The sequence below is a fragment of the Oncorhynchus gorbuscha genome, linkage group LG02 (assembly GCF_021184085.1).
Source record: "Oncorhynchus gorbuscha isolate QuinsamMale2020 ecotype Even-year linkage group LG02, OgorEven_v1.0, whole genome shotgun sequence".
NCBI lineage: Eukaryota > Metazoa > Chordata > Actinopteri > Salmoniformes > Salmonidae > Oncorhynchus > Oncorhynchus gorbuscha.
The window spans coordinates 93,982,131-94,003,040 of record NC_060174.1 but is presented as its reverse complement, the minus strand read 5'-3'; positions in this window follow the sequence as shown (position 1 = coordinate 94,003,040).

The window sequence follows — 20,910 nt, the reverse complement described above, 5'->3', positions numbered from 1 at the left end:
GAAATAGGGTGCCATTTGGGACGCACATAAATTCACACCAGTTGAACTCTGGGGCCATCTCCATGTCTGAAGTGATACTGGCCGTATGTGACAGTATCAATGTTCTTCTGCCCGACCAGGCGACCATGGGACATGGGTTGTGATACCAGCGAGACAGAAAATTGCACCAGCTGGCCCTGGCGAGTGAACAGTGTAAAAGGCCAGGGACATCTGGGTCTTATTCACTAGGCACCAAATGGAAGAAAGCAGACTAAAACGAGGAGGGACTATGCCAGCACTTTTCCAAAAAGAAACACTATTTTTTGTTTTCCGTTTCAAAACATTTCTCTACGGTGTGCACTAATGAATATGACCCATATTTATTGGGCACCAAACAAAAGGTGGCTTGGTCAAAATAAGTGCACTATATACAGAAAAGTGTGCCTTTTGGGACATTTAATATGCTGTACAGGTGCTAAAGGCTGCTTCAGTGTCCTGCTGAGACAGGCTGAACAAATATGGACTTAGTACAGTTGCATGGCACTCATTGAAGGTCCTACTCAAACTTGGATATTATCTTTTTTCTGCATGACATAGTTGATTTTGATTCGGCTGGAGATCTTGTCTGAGTTACGAATGTACTAGCTGGTTCATTCTCCTCAGAATACCCAGTAGCCAGAAATGTATAGGCCTATGTACTGTAACGATATGGCCACATATTCTGTATTGGTCACAGGAGCAGGAGTAAGTTTCCCCTATTGCTGATCTTGGGTAGGCTTTGCATTTTCCTCACAAATGGTAAAGTTCAGGATTGGGCGAGGGGAAGCTGATCCTAGATCTGTACCTAGGAGAAACTTCACCCCAGAGCTTGATCGTAGCTGTATGTTTTTCAAAGAATAGTTCCAAACTGAGCCTTTGGATGGTGCAAGAGCAATGCTAATGTTTCATATTGCTGTAAGTGTAGAAATTGTTGGAAGATCTGTAAACAAATGTTTATAATTACTGTATTGCAGTGTCCCTTTTGGTAGGTACTTTATTGAACCATAATAGTCTTTGTATCCGGTGCATGTGACAAATAAAATTATATTTTTCCTTGTCAAGTCACGTGGTCAGGAAAACATCAGGGGAGTACTGAGGAATAAACTGACGTTTTAATTCAAATTCAGGTTTAGCTTTAGCATAGATTTAGACAGTTGTTTTTATCTGAAAGCATATTGGAAAGCATCCGTATAACAATCGGTTTATCTTCCTCTCCAATTCACTCCATGATTGACTTCATGACTGAAGAAGCTAGAAAAGGAACACTTGATTATGACTCAGTATGAAAGTCATTTTATTGTGCTTCATTTTTTTCAAGACATACTGTTCTCTTCCTATGCTCTTTTGACCCTGACAACAGAAAATTGGCTTTGCTGTAACGATAATTTTGCATTAGAAAGACGAAGCTTGAAATCGGAGGAAAAAGAAAAACAGGGACGACGAAATGAGAAGTGAACCAATCAGACAAGCCTTGGGAGGTTTGCTAAGGTTACTAGTGTTATTTGGTGCATTTGATGTGCTTTTATTTTGTGATGTGCTCTGTTCATCATTTGTATGTAGGTACTGTAGACCTATGTGTACACTTTGGCCCTGAGGCCTGAGAGGAAACTCTCTCTATCTCAGGCCTGAACTGCTATCAGAGGCAGTGTGTGTGTGTGTGTGTGTGTGTGTGTGTGTGTGTGTGTGTGTGTGTGTGTGTGTGTGTGTGTGTGTGTGTGTGTGTGTGTGTGTGTGTGTGTGTGTGTGTGTGTGTGTGTGTGTGTGTGTGTGTGTGTGTGTGTGTGTGTGTATCTGTACATGGAGTACCTTGATATACGCAGGTATCTGCACTTCATATATGCAAGTATGTGCCTCATGTTGGGTATGCTAGAGAGGACTTGTGTATCTTCCTATAGTCATCAGGCAACACTATCTTCTCAGTGTGAGAGCATGCTTTCAATTTACACAGATCACTGCCCAGGGGGCGTCTAAAAAGTAATAACCCAGGGCCTTGGAAAAGCAGTGATGGGTGAAATTGTAAAAAATAATCACATTTACTATTTGCCATGCAAGTCTTCTGACGATACTACTGCTATAATTAGTAGAGGAAGAAATTGTCATATTGTTGTATAAAGAATATGACAACAATAATGAATATATCTCCACAATGGCCCTTGAATGAGACCTTGGAATTACATTAATTACTTGTGGTAATTCATGCAATACATAACAGTATGCCTGTCCAGCCTGGAAGGAGGGTGCCGGCTCAGCGCTCCTGATCTCCAGTATACCTCCTTTGACCAGGATATCCTGCGCCGGCTCTGCGTACTGTGTCTCCGGTGAGTCTGCACAGCCCAGTGCGTCCTGTGCCAGCGCCCTACATTTGCAAATAAACATCCAGCCAGGACGGGTTGTGTCAGCTCTACACACCAGGCTTCCCGTGCGCCTCCAGAGTCCAGTACGTCCTGTGCCTGCTCCCCGCACTCGCCCTGAAGTGCGTGTCCCCAGCCCGGTACCACCAGTTCCGGCACCACGCACCAGGCCTCCAGTGCGCCTCCAGGGTCCTGTACCACCAGTTCCGGCACTAGGCCTCCTGTGCACCTCCAGAGCCCAGTACGTCCTGTTCCTCCTCCCCGCACTCGCCCTGAAGTGCGTGTCCCCAGCCCAGTACCACCAGTTCCAGCACCACGCTCCATGCCTCTAGTGCGCCTCCAGGGTTCAGTACTCTCTGTTCCTGCTCCTCGCACTCGCCCTGAGGTGCGTGTCCCCAGGCCGGTACCACCAGTGCCGGCACCACGCACCAGGCCTACAGTGTGCCTCGCCAGTCCAGAGTGTCCGACGACGGTACCCAGTCCAGAGCATCCGGCAGAAGTACCCAGTCCAGAGCGTCCGGCGACAGTACCCAGTCCAGAGCGTCCGGCGACAGTACCCAGTCCAGAAACTCCAATGACGGGGCACAGTACGGAACCTCCATAGGCGGGCCACAGTCCGGAACCTCCCATGACGGTCCCCAGTCTGGAACCTCCCGCGACGGTCCCCAGCCCGGGGTCTCCATCGAGGGTCCCCAGCCCTCAGTGTAAAGAAGGGGGGCGGCGTCCAGAACCAAAACCGCCACCAAGGTTAGATACCACCCAGACCCTCCCATATAGGTGTAGGTTTGCGGCCGGGAGTCCGCCCTGACCTTAGTAATCTTTATTTTCTTTATTATTTCGTTTGGTCAGGGTGTGACAAGGGTGGTGTGTTTAGTTTTTGAATTGTCTACGAGTTTTTGTATGTCTAGGGGTTATTCTAGTCTAGGGGTTTATATGTCTATGGTTGCCTAGATTGGTCTCAATCAGAGGCAGCTGTTTATCGTTGTCTCTGATTGGGAACCATATTTAGGTAGCCATATTCCTTGGTTTATCTGTGGGTTATTGTCTATGTATAGTTGCCTGTGTCAGCACTAGTGTTTACTGCTTCACATTCGTTTTATTGTTTTGTTAGTTTGTTTAAGTATTCTTCTTTTATAAAGAGGAATGTATTCTCATCACGCTGCGCCTTGGTCTCCTCGTTACGACGAACATGACAATGCCTACAAAAGCAGGGATGAAAGAAAGAAAGAGACAGAAAGAAAGTGAGTGAGTGGTCATACATACTAAGCTTGATAGGCGTGATTGTTTGGTTCTGGTGAGCTGGCTTTATATGTAACTAAGAGGAAAGTGTTGCTAGGGTGAACATGTAGTCATCCCAACAATCACAAAGTACTGCAGTGCCCCAGGTCTTGAAAAGTAAAAATGTAACTGATTTAAAGTATAAGGAGTTTTCTGTGAACAAATGCCGTGGTCAAGGCTACGATGGCACCAGTACAATGAATGGAGAATACTCAGGTGTTCGAAAGCTCATATCATACCGAGAGCCCAGTGTCTATTATGTAGGCTAGTTCTTTCTGAATTTTAGTTTTGAAAACAATCTCTCTGTAGGAGAAACAGTTACAGGGATGGTAAAAACAGCTTGATTGCCATAGCAACATCAGGGAAACTGGGAAAAAGAGAGGAGTGCTTCAAATACAGCAGTTCTGCAGCATCTTTAATTGAGCCTCTCATTCTCCTTAATTGCCGGCCTCAACACGTTATGTAAAAAGATGAACTGTATAGGGAGCTCTGGGGACAGGTAATCTGGATAATGGACTGCAAATAAACTGGCAGATGCAAAGAGATGATCATATTTAGCTGACAACAGTTTTTGAGGGCTTGATCAAAAAAAGTTGTTTGCGTTTTTTTGTTCATACTGGTGAACCGAAGTTTGAGTTGTGTGCTAGCGATATCAACAGTCTCTTATCTCTGGTATACAGTGCTTTCGGAAAGTATTCAGACCCCTTGACTTTTTCCACATTTTGTTACGTTACAGCTTTATTCTAAAGTAGATAAAAAATATATACATATTCAACAATCTACACACACTACCTCATAATGAAGCGAAAAAAACAGAAATACCTTATTTACATAAGCATCCAGACCCTTTGCTATGAGACTCCAACCATCTCTGTAGCACTCCACCAATCAGGCCTTTATGGAAGAGTGGCCAGACTGAAGCCACTCCTCAGTAAAAGGCACATGACAGTCCAACTGGAGTTAACCAAAAGTCACCTAAAGACTCTCAGGCCATGAGAAACAAGATGGTCTGCTCTGATGGAACCAAGACTGAACTTTGGCCTGAAGGCCATGTTTAACGTCTGGAGGAAACCTGGCACCATCCCTAAGGTGAAGTATGATGGCAACATCATGCTGTGGGGATGTTTTTCAGAGGCAGGGACTGGGAGACTAGTCAGGATCTAGGGAAAGATTAACAGAGCAATGTACAGAGAGATCCTTTATGAAAACCTGCTCAAGAGCGCTAAGGATGTCAGACTGGGGCAAAGGTTCCACTTCCAACAGGACGACAACCCTAAGCACACAGCCAAGACAACACAGGAGTGGCTTTGGGACAAGTCTGAATATCATTGAGTGGCCCAGCCATTGAGGGGCCCATCGAACATCTTTGGAGAAACCTGAAAATAGGTGTGCAGCAACGCTCCCCATCCAACCCGACATAGTTTGAGAGGATCTGCAGAGAATGTGAGAAATTCCCCAAATACAGGTGTGCCAAGCTAGTGTCGTACCCAAAAATACTCAATGCAGTAATCACTGCCAAAGGTACTTCAACTTTACTGAGTAAAGGGTCTGAATACTTTATGAATTTGCAAAAAATGTTTTTTTTTTTTAATAATCTGTTTTTGCTTTGTCATTATGTGCTATTGTGTGCAGATTTAATCAATCATTTAATACTTTTTACAATACGGCTGTAAGGTAACATTATGAAAAAGGGGTCGGAATAATTTACATCGGCACTGCATCTTGGCATGTATCATTCAAGACTAAGTTTCAATTGTGTGCAGTACAATGGATATATAATGCACAATGAATGTCTCAGGAAAGACTGTCTGGGTTGGCAATACTTAGTATAGAAAACAGTTGAGAGAGCACCCTGAACCTACAGGCACTGGTGAAAACGTATGCACAAACACAAAATGAGTACTTCAGGAGAGTCTCTCAAATTGGATTCAATTTGATTTACCTTGAATATTGCAGCCCATTTGTCTAGGCTATTAGCCAGATACAACTTTTACGTGGAGCAGCATAGTGGAATCCAAGAGCAGACTCAGACGAGGAAACAGATGAATGAACCAAGGTATTTATTGTAATGGAGTGCAGACTCGGGGAATCCGGGGAAGCTTGGATAAGTTGTAGGAAACTAGATGTGGAGGCTGAGGTTGGAGTGTGCTGGATTGGGGCAGGGTAAACTGGTCCGGAGGGGAATCCAAGGGATTGGTGGTGTGGTGAGTCCGGAACAGGGTAGCAGGGTGGTGAGATGTGGAACAGGAGACAGGAGCCCGATTCAGGGAAGCAAAACTGCAGTGAGAGGATAAACAGTGTCAAGCAGGGAAACAGGTACAGCAGCGAAACAGGATCGTGAATAATAATGGCTAGAAGCATAAACTGACTGAGCAGAGATTATTATCTGGCCGAGTGAAAGTGGCAGAACTGAGTATTTTTGTAGAGGTGTTGATAATGGAACGAGTTGCAGCTGGTAGGAATCTGCTCTGACTCCAGCACACCTGTCTCCAACCACATAAACAGAAAGGGAGGGGGGGGTGTACTGGGGGAATGGTTGCAGGTCAAGCAGACACTAGATGACCACTAGGGGGTGTGGGAGGAGCAGATATGACAGTACCCCCCCCCCCCCTACGGGTGCCACTGAGATGCAGGCTGAGATGAACAGACCGAGCAGGCTGAGATGAATTCCCGAGCTTCTCTCACCATGGTAGGCCACCAAAAAAAACAAAAAAAGCTGCCGCAGGAAGGCGAGAGACCAGTTCATGCCAGGGTGACAGGTGAGGTGAATAGCATGGGCCCACTGAAGAATTTCAGAGCGAACTGAATCTGGCACAAACAGAGTCTTACAAGGACCGTTTCCTGGATCAGGCTGGCTCAGCTGAGCCTAACGAGCACGGGACTTGATCTCCCAGGAGACAGCAGCAACGATGCAGGAGGATGGCATAATGGTTTCTATCTCGGTACTGATGTTGTATGCGGTGAACTGACAGGAGATGGTGTTAGGTTTAGTATTCTTAGATCTGGGGCGAGAAAGGTTATACAACCTGCTACTGGGGAGGGTAGCTCCAGGCTTGAGGTCAATAGCACAGTCGTATGAGCGATGAGGCGGCAGAGACAGGGTGTGGTGCTTACTAAACACAGGAGCTAAACTGTGATACTCTGGAGGAACAGAAGACAGGTCCGGGGGTTTTGGAATGGACTGGGGTACAGACAAGGCAGGTGGAAGGACAGAATGTAGACAATTGGAATGACAAAATGTACTCCAAGTTGTAACCCTCCCGGTGGTCCAGTCAATCTGTGGGTTGTGTAGTTTTAACCATGGATGACACTGATCTTTTCTTGGTGATTACCAGAGAGACGTAGGATGACTGGAACGGTTCTTACAGACACGGGAGAGAGGCTTACCATTGAGAACGTAGGCATCGAGAGGTGAATTAAGTGGAACAGTGTCCAGGCCCAACTGGTTGACAACACCTCGGTCCAGAAAGCTGTTGTCGGCACCTGAATCTAAAGGAGAACTGAGTATTTGTAGAGGTGTTGATAATGGAACGAGTTGCGGCTGGTAGGTATCTGTTCTGACTCCAGCACACCCGTCTCCAACCACACAATCACACACAAACAGAAAGGGAGGGGGAGAGAGCGAGTGTACTGGGGGAATGGCTGCAGGTCAAGCAGACACTGGATGACCACTAGGGGGTGTGGCAGGAGCAGATGTGACAAAAACCCGCTGAGTTCAACAAGAAATAGTGGCTGAATTTATCCTCAAGCAGATTCATTTTTCCTCATTGTTAGGCTATTTGATGTGTAATTTTTAGCACCTAAATCTTAGCTAAAGACAGTATATACTGTAGGTATAGATAGTATACTACATAATGAAACAATCTGTAGTTAGCTAGTGTGGACTGACTATTATTTGACATTAATAGACTGGTTTTTCCTCACAACAACTTTCTATCCATGCTGGGAGAGGGCGCGAGGACAGCTCATGTCATGCAGGTTCAGGTAGCCTATACAGGACAGCTGTATATAAAAAAAAATCAATTGGTAGCTGATTAGTATTCTGTTGTAACGGAAATTGATTTGACAATCTGCAATGCTTGAATTTCCAACTTTTAATTACTGAAAAAGTAATTACATTATTGCCACCAGTCAGCAGTCTAAAAATGGCAGCATTGCGGCACTGTATAGCTTTGTGAAATGTTAGGCAAATACCGACCTTACAAGGGCCCAGAGAAACTGTGTAACGCCAGTGGAAATCTATTGCAACACAGCTCTGCCTTGGCAAACGCACAAGAAACTAGCAATGGACTAGCAATGGTGCTCTTAATCAGACGATAATAGCATCTCTCTTCAGCTTTAAAACAAGCATTTCAGAGCATAAACCAGTCTGTTTTTTTACAGTCCAGGCAGAGTTGTAGGATAGATAGGGGATTTAACAGAAATGAGTCACCTCTTACCGGTACACACATTTCAAAGATTCGAAGCCAATCCTGCATTCCAATGTGAGGCAGAGAGGGTAACCAGGCCCCTTGGGTGTCCCACTCAATAAGGAGCCAAGTCTGCATTTTCTTTCCCTTACTTTTGATTGCTGCTGGCAATTTTTGCATGTAAATCTTGGTGGGGAAACTAACTTTTTTTTAATGCATGCATGCCAGCCAAGCCACTACACAACACAACACTAAACAATATATTAATTATAATGGTGCCAAACGGTGCCCACAAACTGTTAGGGCCTTATAAAGATGTCCCAGAGTGGCACAGCGGTCTAAAGCACTGCATCTCAGTGATAGAGGTGTCACTACAGACCCTGGTTCGATTCCAGGCTGTATCACAACAGGCCATGATTGGGAGTCCCGTAGGGCTGCGCAAAATTGGCCCAGCGTTGTCTGGGTTAGGCCGTCATTGTAAATAACAATTGGTTCTTAACTGACTTGTAAAGTTAAATAAAAAATAAACAGCAGAGCTTTCTTTTCAGCACCATGGAGTGAATCCTTAACACGCAAAACAGTTCATTCAGCCTCATTTATTGCTTAAAAAAAAGTAAATGTGGTTTCTACTGACAGTTGAGATTTATAAACTATGGCATGAGGGAACGATGAGTGAATAAGACGCAATAAGTAATTCTGATTAAAACATTAATGAGCGAGCTAAGACAGACCTGGTCAATTGAACTATTTGTTTAGCGCTTTTGAAATGTACAGAGACAGATTTCAGAACATGGGTCGTTCTTACAGTATTCTCAGTCAGAACCGTAGGATAAGGGTGCATATAAGCAGACAATGAAGCTCTTACAATATTTGATGACGACACACCATCATTTTGGAGCTGCCTTACTCAAGAGAGCAAAAAAGAGACGCGGCTTTATTAACTCAATATTTATTTATTTTTTAACATGGTTTGTAAACTGATATGTGACAAATATGCCAAAATAACATGCAAAAAAGACAACAGGCAACAGGTGGGGCACCTTCCCCGAATGATCGGTTGCCACTGCTGCTGTCTAATAAAGCATGGAGAGAACTCTAATTGGCAACACTAGCGGCAGTAGCAGCAGCATGGCTATCCATTTGATACCTCTCCCCTTCTGTATCCCACCACTGCTATAACCGTAGATTATACCTGGGGTCGTATGTATCAAGCATATCAGAATAGAAGAACTGATGTAACTTTATTCATTGTGACTTAAAAGGCAAAACTGATCCTAAATCAGCACTCATATGAGATGCTTCATGAATATGAGCCCTGTTCTCGCATTACTGTCTAGGACCACCAGGTGGCAGTTGCTCACTCCTTTAACCCATCACAGGAACACACAATGCCTTTGTGTGTTCTGAGCACTCTCCGTCTCTAATCTCTCTCTGTTTTGAGATCTATCGCACCCCGACTCTCTCTCTCTCTCTCTCTCTCTCTCTCTCTCTCTCTCTCTCTCTCTCTCTCTCTCTCTCTCTCTCTCTCTCTCTCTCTCTCTCTCTCTCTCTCACATGCACTCCCTTTTTCTCTGTCTCCATGCCTTTCTATATCTCGCTCTCTCTTCTGTCTTTCCTTCAACCCCACTCTGTCTATCCCTCCCTCTGTTTCACTCTCTCTGTCCCTCTTTTACATACATACATGCATGCACACATTCTCTCTCTCTCTCCTTTTCTGTTCTTTTGGTGGAATTCTAACAGGCATAATGACAAAAAATATTAAACAAATAAGCACTTACTGGGGAAAATAGTCTCTAAACCTTGTGGATATTAGTATTGACATTATTTGAGGTTGCCATGTGCATCCGTTGCCAAGACTAGAATTGGAGCGACCACGTTCATATCCATATTAATGCATGTTGACATACTTAGAATATAACATAAGATATTTCATGTATTTAGTAATAGCATTACATTTACTATGGATAATAATGATGAGAATAGCTGTGGGAATTAGTAGATTTAAGTGTTTTCTCACTGCTGTGTGTTGCGTTAGGACATTTTTTTCTTCTCTGCTACCTCTTGTTGTTGGTTTATTTCACACGGATGCTTGTGGAATAAAGTTAAATAATTTGACAAGAAAGATCAACTGGCATCTGAATTAGTAAAAACAGTGTTATTAGTGCCTTCACTTAATGGTAATTTAATGTACAGGTGCCATGAAGGCTGCTTCAGCCTGCTGAGATTATCCTAATATGGACACCGTACAGCTGCAAGGCACTTATAAATGGCCCTACTTCTGGATTACATAGTTCATTTTGATTTGGCTGGAGATTTAGTCTGAGGTACGAACACATTAGCTGATTCATTCCCCTCAGAATACCCAGTAGTCAGACATGTATAGGCCTATCTACTGAAACAATATGGCCACATATTTTATATTTGTCACAAGAGCAGGGTAGTTTTTCTCAAGGATAGTTCCAATCTGAGCCTTTGGATGGTGCAAGAGCATTGCTAATGTTTCATATTGCTGTAAGTGTAGAAATGGTTGGAAGATCTGTACATTTGTTTGTATAATTACTGTATTGCAGTGTCCCTTTTGGTAGGTACTTTATTGAACCATAATAGTCTTTCCCCCTTTTTTGAATACTACAAGGTGATGCATTTTGCATCAAATCATGCGTCAGGGCAAGTTTCTGCTCTCCTGTAAGTGTTTTATCTTAAAAAGTTGAACTTTTCGGGGTTTATATTTACAGTGGACTAATTGACAAAATACTAAAATATAGTTCAGAGTGTCAAATTCCTTTAATTGCTCAGTGTGAACCTGCTTTCATCTGTGAAGAGCACAGGGCGCCAGTGGCAAATTTTCCAATCTTGGTGTTCTCTGGCAAATGAAAAACGTCCTGCACGGTGTTGGGCTGTAAGCACAACCCCCACCTGTGGACGTGGGCCCTCATACCACCCTCATAGAGTCTGTTTATGGTTGAGCAGACACATGCACATTTGTGGCCTGCTGGAGGTCATTTTGCAGGGCTCTGGCAGTGCTCCTCCTGCTCCTCCTTGCACAAAGGCGGAGGTAGCGGTCCTGCTGGGTTGTTGCCCTCCTACGGCCTCCTCCACATCTCCTGATGTACTGGCCTGTCTCCTGGTAGCGCCTCCATGCTCTGGACACTACGCTGACAGACACAGCAAACCTTCTTGCCACAGCTCGCATTGATGTGCCATCCTGGATGAGCTGCACTACCTGAGCCACTTGTGTGGGTTGTAGACTCCGTCTCATGCTACCACTAGAGTGAAAGCACCACCAGCATTCAAAAATAACCAAAACATCAGCCAGGAAGCATAGGAACTGAGAAGTGGGCTGTGGTCCCCCCTATCTGGTGCAACAAACACAGAGACAGGAACAATCACCCACAAAATACCTAAATAATATGGCTGCCTAAATATGGTTCCCAATCAGAGACAACGATAAACACCTGCCTCTGATTGAGAACCACTCCAGGCAACCATAGACTTTCCTAGACTACTATACTACACACAACCCCATAAATCTAATAAATCCCTAGATAAGCCAAGACACATAAATCACCCATGTCACACCCTGGCCTGACCAAAATAATAAAGAAAACACAAAATACTAAGACCAGGGCGTGACACCGTCAATGTAGATAGCGGGCTGCTCCCTCTGCAGTTTCCTGAAGTCCACGATCAGGTCTTTTGTTTTGTTGACATTGTGTGTGAGGTTATTTTCTTGACACCACACTCCAAGGGCCCTCACCTCCTCCCTGTAGCCCGTATTGTTGTTGTTGGTAATCAAGCCTACTACTGTAGTGTCGTCTGGAAAACTTGATGATTGAGTTGGAGGCGTGCATGGCCACGCAGTCATGGGTGAACAGGGAGTACAGGACAGGGCTGAGAACGCACCCTTGTGGGGGCGGCCCGTCAGGAAGTCCAGGACCCAGTCGCACAGGGCGGGGTCGAGACCCAGGGTCTGGAGCTTAGTGATGAGTTTGGAGGGTACTATGGTGTTAAATGCTGAGCTGTAATCGATGAACAGCATTCTTACATAGCTATTCCTCTTGTCCAGATGAGTTAGTGCAGTGTGTCGTCTGTGGACCTATTGGGGCGGTAAGCAAATTGGAGTGTGCCGTCTGCCCCTTCTACAGCGTCTTGTTTTGGGTCGCCGGCTGGGTTCCGATCCATTGTTCTGGGTGGTAGGCCAAACAGAGCATCCACTTCGGGAAAGTCCTATTCCTGGTCATAACGTTGGTGATTTGACGTTGCTCTTATATCCAATAGTTCCTCCCGACTGTATGTAATAAAACCTAAGATTACCTGGGGTAACAATGTAAGAAATAACACATAAAAAAAAATACTGCATAGTTTCCTAGGAAAGCGAAGCGAGACGTCCATCTCTGTTGGTGCCGGAAGTTGTTCCAATGGGAATTTGCGCATGTTTACAGTGCCACCATAAGCTAAAAGTTTTGATGATTTTTATAAAATTCCTTTTGGAACAGTAATTGGTGGCATATTTTATCTCACCTAGACTTTCAAGTCTCTCACTCCCCAACATGGGGACAATTGGGAGCACCTGTACCAACCAAAGAAAAAAAAAGTACCTTTCAGTTTTTATAGGTCTGCTGCATCTTGGACTCTGTGGACATCACATTGATTCTGACACCTTTTCTGACACCTCTGAATCCCACTGTTCTTACCTTTCTAACGGTACTAAGCATGTGTTTGTAAGACTTATAGTTTTGAAATCGAAATGTACTTAATGAAGTTTACTTACTGCATAACATTAGTATACAATATTATAAGTTATTTAGAAAATTTCACCAGAGAGGGTAGTTTAATTAACAGGTTAATTCATGCAAATTTTGATTTAGCGTTAGCATAAATTTAGACAAGTGAAGAATAAGATAGTTTATTGGAAAGCATCTAATAAAACAACCAGTTTATCTTCCTCTTCAACTCACTCCATGATTGACTCCATGACTTAAGAATCCCAAAAAATTTATATGAAATGGGAATACGCTTGATATGACAGGGAATGGAAGTATTTTTTTCTTATGCTGCACTTAGTTAAGACACTGTTCTCTTCGTGTTCTTTTGACCATGACAAAAGAAAATTGCCTTTGCTGTTACGATAATTTGTCGTAAGCAAGATGAAGCGTGAAATCAGAGGAAAAGGGACGACGAAACGAGATGTGAACCAATCAGACACGCCTTGGAGGTTTGCTAATGTTGTCGGTGTTATATGGTGCATTTGATATGCTTTGTTTGGTGATCTGCTCTGTTCAGCATTTGTCATGCACATCATAAAGAGCAATGGGGTGGAAGTGTCTCATCCTAAAGACACATAACAGGTGCAGATTCTCGTAGATCCTAGGAAACCTGGTCCATCAAGAACTACAGGGATGCTCTCTCTCTCACTCTCTCTATATCTCTCTCTCTCTTCTCTCTCTCTCACTCTCTCACTCTGTGTGTGTGTGTGTGTGTGTGCATCAGTGGTGGTCGGTCCTGTTTAAGATGAGGGAGGAGGATTATTATTTTTTAATGATCATGGCCTTATTTCTATTGCAGCATATTGGATTCATTCCCCGTTTTGTTCTGTTTGCTTCCTTTTAAGAAATGTTTTAAAATGTTTAATACACCCTTGATCACAAATAAACACGGTTCACTTTCGTATCATCCACTTAAAAACAGCATGATGACTTTGCTCATTGTATATATCATTTATGCTCGCAACTACTGATGCGCTCTCCTCTCACCTTTTCCATTCACTTGTGGACTTCAGTGTACAAATCGAATCAAATCAAATTGTATTTGTCACATACACATGGTTAGCAGATGTTAATGCGAGTGTAGCGAAATGCTTGTGCTTCTAGTTCCGACAATGCAGTAATAACCAACAAGTAATCTAACTAACAATTCCAAAACTACTGCCTTATACACACAAGTGTAGGGGGATAAAGAATATGTACATAAAGATATAGGAATGAGTGATGGTACAGAGCGGCATAGGCAAGATACAGTAGATGGTATCGAGTACAGTATATACATATGAGATGAGTATGTAAACAAAGTGGCATAGTTAAAGTGGCTAGTGATACATGTATTACATAAAGATGCAGTAGATGATATAGAGTACAGTATATATGTATACATATGAGATGAATAATGTAGGGTATGTAAACATTATATTAGGGAGCATTGTTTAAAGTGGCTAATGATATATTTTACATAATTTCCCATCAATTCCCATTATTAAAGTGGCTGGAGTTGAGTCAGTGTGTTGGCAGCAGCCACTCAATGTTAGTGGTGGCTGTTTAACAGTCTGATGGCCTTGAGATAGAAGCTGTTTTTCAGTCTCTCGGTCCCAGCTTTGATGCACCTGTACTGACCTCGCCTTCTGGATGATAGCGGGGTGAACAGGCAGTGGCTCGGGTGGTTGTTGTCCTTGATGATCTTTATGGCCTTCCTGTAACATCGGGTGGTGTAGGTGTCCTGGAGGGCAGGTAGTTTGCCCCCGGTGATGCGTTGTGCAGACCTCACTACCCTCTGGAGAGCCTTACCGTTGTGGGGGGAACAGTTGCCGTACCAGGCGGTGATACAGCCCGCCAGGATGCTCTCGATTGTGCATCTGTAGAAGTTTGTGAGTGCTTTTGGTGACAAGCCAAATTTCTTCAGCCTCCTGAGGTTGAAGAGGCGCTGCTGCGCCTTCTTCACGATGCTGTCTGTGTGGGTGGTCCAATTCAGTTTGTCTGTGATGTGTATGCCGAGGAACTTAAAACTTGCTACCCTCTCCACTACTGTTCCATCGATGTGGATAGGGGGGTGTTCCCTCTGCTGTTTCCTGAAGTCCACAATCATCTCCTTAGTTTTGTTGACGTTGAGTGTGAGGTTATTTTCCTGACACCACACTCCGAGGGCCCTCACCTCCTCCCTGTAGGCCGTTTCGTTGTTGTTGGTAATCAAGCCTACCACTGTTGTGTCGTCCTCAAACTTGATCATTGAGTTGGAGGCGTGCGTGGCCACACAGTCGTGGGTGAACAGGGAGTACAGGAGAGGGCTCAGAACGCACCCTTGTGGGGCCCCAGTGTTGAGGATCAGCAGGGTGGAGATGTTGTTGCCTACCCTCACCACCTGGGGGCGGCCCATCAGGAAGTCCAGTACCCAGTTGCACAGGGCGGGGTCGAGAACCAGAGACTCAAGCTTGATGACGAGCTTGGAGGGCACTATGGTGTTAAATGCTGAGCTGTAGTCGATGAACAGTATTCTCACATAGGTATTCCTCTTGTCCAGATGGGTTAGGGCAGTGTGCAGTGTGGTTGAGATTGCATCGTCTGTGGACCTATTTGGGCGGTAAGCAAATTGGAGTGGGTCTAGGGTGTCAGGTAGGGTGGAGGTGATATGGTCCTTGACTAGTCTCTCAAAGCACTTCATGATGATGGAAGTGAGTGCTACGGGGCGGTAGTAATTTAGCTCAGTTACCTTAGCTTTCTTGGGAACAGGAACAATGGTGGCCCCCTTGAAACATGTGGGAACAGCAGACTGGGATAGGGATTGATTGAATATGTCCGTAAACACACCAGTCAGCTGGTCTGCGCATGCTCTGAGGGCACGGCTGGGGATGCCGTCTGGGCCTGTAGCCTTGCGAGGGTTAACACGTTTAAATGTTTTACTCACCTCGGCTGCAGTGAAGGAGTGGCCACATGTTTTGGTTGCAGGCCGTGTCAATGGCACTGTATTGTCCTCAAAGCGGGCAAAAAAGTTATTTAGTCTGCCTGGGAGCAAGAGATCCTGGTCCCTGACGGGGCTTGTTTTCTTTTTGTAATCCGTGATTGACTGTAGACCCTACCACATACCTCTCGTGTCCGAGCCATTGAATTGCGACTCCACTTTGTGTCTATGCTGACGCTTAGTTTGTTTGATTGCCTTGAGGAGGGAATAGCTACACGTTTGTATTCAATCATGTTTCCGGTCACCTTGCCCTGATTAAAAGCAGTGGTTCACGCTGGTTTCTGGTTTGGGAATGTTTTAATCGTTGCTGTGGGAACGACATCTTCAACGCACGTTCTAATGAACTCGCAACACATCAGCTGTCTGTGAACAGGCGAAAAAACCTTTCCAAGCCAAATCTTCATATCATGACTGCTAACCGCTACCCACAGCCTACATAGTTGTCATGTCATAGTCAACATACTAGAACTTACACTTTAGTAAAATCCCTAAAATCATGCAGTACAATGTACAGTTAGAAAGCAGTTTAGCAGTTACACCGGTGGGCCCTGGTGGCAATAAATTAATGATATGTGCACTTTGGCCCTGTGGCCTCTGTCAAAACAAACATGTCTCATGTTGGGTACGCTAGAGAGGACCTGTGTATCTTGCTATAGTGTATCAGCAGGTAGCCTAGTGGTTACAGTGTTGGACTTGTAACTGAAAGTTTGCAAGATCGAATCCACGAGCTGACAAGGTAAAAATATGTCGTTCTGCCCCTGAAAAAGGCAATTAACCCACTGTTCCTAGGCCGTCATTGAAATTTAGAATGAGTTCTTAACTGACTTGCCTATTTAAATGAAGGTTAAAAAAATGTTGTCTGGCAACACTACAGTGCATTTGGAAAGTATTCAGACCCCTTTAGTTTTCCCACATTTTGTTACATTACAGCCTTATTCTAAAATGGATTAAATAAATGTTTTTCCTCATCAATCTACACACACACAATGACAAAGCGAAAACAGTTTTTTATCTTATTTATATATGTATTCATACCCTTTGCTATGAGATTCGAAATTGAGCTCAACTGCATCCTGTTTCCATTGATCATCCTTGAAATGTTCTACAACTTTATTGGAGTCCACCTGTGGTAAATTCAATTGATTGGACATGATTCGGAAAGGCAAACACCTGTCTATATAAGGTTTCACCGTTGACAGTGCATGTCAGACCAAAGATCAAGCCATGAGGTCGAAAGGATTGTCCGTAGAGCTCCGAGACATGATTGTGTCAAGGCACAGATCTGGGGAGGGAGACCAACAAATGTCTGCAGCATTGTAGGTCCCCAAGAACACAGTGGTCTGTATACTTTCCAAATGCACTGTATACAGCAACAGTTGAAGAGGAAGCCACTGCTCCAAAGCCGCCATAAAAAAGCCAGACTACGGTTTGCAACTGCACATGGGGACAAAGATTGTACTTTTTGGAGAAATGTTGAAGCAACATCTCAAGACATCAGTCAATAAAGTTAAAGCTTGGTCGCAAATTGGTCTTCCAAATGGACAATGACTCCAAGCATACTTCCAAAGTTGTAGCAAAATGGCTAAAGGACAACAAACTCAAGGTATTGGAGTGGCCATCACAAATCCATGACATCAATCCTATAGAAAAGTTGTGGGCAGAACTGAAAAAGTGTGTGCGAGCAAGGAGGCCTACAAACCTGACTCAGATACACCAGCCCTGTCAGGAGGAATGGGCCAAAATTCACCCAACTTATTGTGGGAAGCTTGTGGATGTCTACCCAAAACGTTTGACCCAATTTCAACAATTTAGAGGCAATGCTACCAAATACTAATTGAGTGTATGTAAACTTCTGACCCACTGGGAAGGTGATGAAAGAAATAAAAGCTGAAATAAATCATTCTCTCTACTATTATTCTGACATTTCACATTCTTAAAATAAAGTGGTGATCCTAACTGACAGGGAATTTTTACTAGGATTAAATGTCAGGAATTGTGAAAAATTGAGTTTAAATGTATTTGGCTAAGGTGTATGTAAACTTCGGACTTCAACTGTACATATGAAATGGGTAAAACAGTATGTAAACATTATTGAAGTGACCAGTGTTCCATTATTAAGGTGACCAGTGTTCCATGTCTAGGTACATAGGGAAGGAGCTTCTAAGGTGCAGGGTTGAGTAACCGGGTGGTAGCAGGCTAGTGACAGTGACGAAGTTCAGGGTAGGGTACTACGTGGAGGCTGAATATCGATGGCTATTTAACAGTCTGATGGCCTTGAGATAGAAGCTGTTTTTCAGTCTCTCGGTCCCAGCTTGGATGCACCTGTGCCGACCTTGCCTTCTGGATGATAGGAGGGTGAACAGGCAGTGGCTCAGGTGGTTGTTGTCCTTGATGATCTTCTTAGCCTTCCTGTGACACCAGGTGCTGTAGATGTACTGGAGGGCAGGCAGTGTGCCCCCGGTGATGCGTTGGGCAGACCGCACCACCCTCTGGAGAGCCCTGCACTGGACAATCTTGTGTCCAGTGTAGTAGGCCTGTAACAGTGTTCTGTTCACACTTAAATTACATTTGTGAAAGAACATGCCAATGTTTTTACATTTTTGTTTAATGAATCCGTGCACTTCTTTGTTATATTTTTCATTGGTTCAATAGATGATATGAGATGACAGAGAAACTTATTAGCCTGGTGTATTTCCTATTGAAATGGACTAATATGTTCAGAAGAGGCCCTCAGTATTAAAACCATTTAAATGATCATCACTCTGGATAAGATCACCTGCTAAACTGTAAAATGTCAATGTAAGTATGTCAAATGCCAATGTAAGGAACTCACACAATATCAGATGATTTCGGATAAATAGACTGAACATTTTTTTAAATATAACACTAGAACAACTTCCTAATATTAGAATATCTTGTAAGTAAGTAAACTGTATGAAGTGATGTTTTTCCATTCATATGAGTTTAAGAAACAATTCAAGACACTGAAGAGTCTGGTAAATACACTATGAGCACGCCTTCATATACTGTGGCCACACCTTCAAATGAGTGGATTTAGCTATTTCAGCCACACCCATTGCTGATACGTGTATAGAATTGAGTACACAGCCATACAATCTCCATAGACAAACATTGGCAGAAGACTAGCCTTGCCGAAGAGCTCAGTGACTTTTAATGTGGCACAGTCATGTACCGGTCAACTGTAAGTGCTGTTATTGTTAAGTGGCCCCACACAGGCTGCACACAAGCCTAAAATCACCATGCGCAATTCCAAGCGTCGGCTGGAGTGGTGTAAAGTTCTCCACCATTGGAATCTGGAGCAGTGCAAACGCGTTCTCTGGAATGATGAATCACGCTTCACCATCTGGCAGTCTGATGGACGAATCTGGGTTTGGCGGATGCCAGGAAAATGCTGCCTGCTCGAATGCATAATGCCAACTGTAGATTTGGTGGAGGAGGAATAATGGTCTGGGACTGTTTTTCATGGTTTGGGCTAGGCCCCATAGCTCCAGTGAAGGGAAATCTTAACGCTACTGCATACAATGACATTCTAGACGATTCTGTGCTTCCAAATTTGTGGCAACACTTTGGGGAAGGTCCTTTCCCCAAACCAGAAATGGATTGTCGAGATCGGTGTGGAAGAACTTGACTGGCCTGCACAGAGCCCTGACCTTAATCCCATCAAACACCTTTGGGATTAATTGGAACGGCAACAGCGAGCCAAGCCTAATCGACGAGCAGGTGTCCATATACTTTTGGTCATGTAGTGTAAATCCTAATGTCTGGATAAGGTAGAGATATACTACTATCGTTCTCTCTTTTTTCACCACCAGAAGGTTGTGTTGTTTTTGTAAAATCATGATCATGATTAGAACACCTTCCTAATATTGAGTTGCATCCCCCCTTTTACCCCCAGAACAGCCTAAATTCGTTGAGGCATGGACTCTACAAGGTGTCGAAAGCGTTCCCCAGGGATGTTGGACCATGTTAACTACAATGCTTCCCACAGTTGTGTCAAGTTGGCTGGATGTCCTTTTTGTTGTGGACCATTTTTGATACACGGGAAACTGTAGAGCGTGAAACCCAGCAGCGTTGCAGTTCTTGACACAAACCGGTGCTCCTGGCTCCTACTACCATACCCAGTTCAAAGGCACTTAAAATGTTTCCTTTCCCAATCACCCTCTGAATGGCACACATACACAATCCATGTCTCAATTGTCTTAAGGCTTAAAGATTTCAGTCTATGTTAATAATAAATGTCATGGAAAGAGCAGGTGTCCTTAATGTTTTCTGCACTCAGTGTAGAATGACCAGGTGAATCCAGGTGAAAGCTATGATCCCTTATTGATGTCACTTCTTAAATCTAGTTCAATCAGTGTAGGTGAAGGGGAGGAGACAGGGTAAAGAACAATTTGTAAGCCTTGAGACAATTAAGAAATGGATTGTGTATATGTGCCATTAGGCTGTGTGTTTGTACATCGATTGAGGTGAATGAAGCTACAGCAACTAAGGTGATAATAGCTGGGGTCATTTTTTGCTTGTTTTTGCTGTTCTCCAAATAGCATTTTAGAGTTTTAAAATTGTATAGAAATGGAATAAATGACTTTCAACTTTCTTCAAGTGTTATCTCCATCAACAAGAAAGTTGTGAAAAATCTGAACATTAACGTGTACACTAAGAATTGGGAAGCAAGTACAGGGAGTGAACTGAATAAATATTGTCACATTGACCCAAACAAGAGTAGCGTACAGACATAAACACAGAAAAAAACAAAAATCCCAGTGGCTAGATGTGCCAGGCTTATAGAGACATAACCCAAGAGACTTGCAGCTGTAATTGATGCAAAAGGTGGCTCTACAAGGTATTGACTTTGGGGGTGAATAGTTATTTACGCTCAGGTTTTCTGTTTTTTTGTCTTATTTCTTGTTTGTTTCACAATAAAAAATATTTGGCATCTATCCATTTTAAATCCAAATGGTAAGGCAACAAAATAGGAAAAATGCCAAGGGGGGTGATACAATTGCAAGCCACTATAAATAGGCATTTTAACATCATAGATGTAGCTGTTGGTAACTTGTGAAATAGTCACAGGCTGGAATGCGCTTTTAACCAATCAGCATTCAAATCAA